Here is a 458-nt window from a genome sequence, read left to right on the forward strand (position 1 = left end):
TGAAAGCTCGGGTCCTCTGTGACCCTTCTCCGTTTATTTAATAAAAAAGGAAAAAGACCAGGACGAGGTGTTGCCTCCTAATATAATAAAAAAAAGAGTGCACAGGCGGGAACGAATGGTTTCTTGCTGGAATGGAACGAGCTGACCTTTGCATCTTTTGCGCATAAGTTAGTCAGCATGCCAATCTCTTAAATCAAGCTTAATGTTTCGCAAAAAGAACCCCGGACGATTTTCTTGAAATACAACAACGTCGGATACCGTACCCTAATTAATCTCACCGTCCATCCGGTACTACTCCGTTTGAGTTGTGTGACCAAAACGAGAGAATATTTCTCGACCCTGGGCCGGTTCTTCCCATATGGGCATGGGCCCCTATCACTAATGGGAAGTGGTGGTACTGCCTCGTCCTTGTACTTTGGTCTTTGAATGGCTTCCTTCCATCCATTTTTATTCCATTC

Source organism: Lolium rigidum, chromosome 6, assembly GCF_022539505.1.
Source record: "Lolium rigidum isolate FL_2022 chromosome 6, APGP_CSIRO_Lrig_0.1, whole genome shotgun sequence".
NCBI lineage: Eukaryota > Viridiplantae > Streptophyta > Magnoliopsida > Poales > Poaceae > Lolium > Lolium rigidum.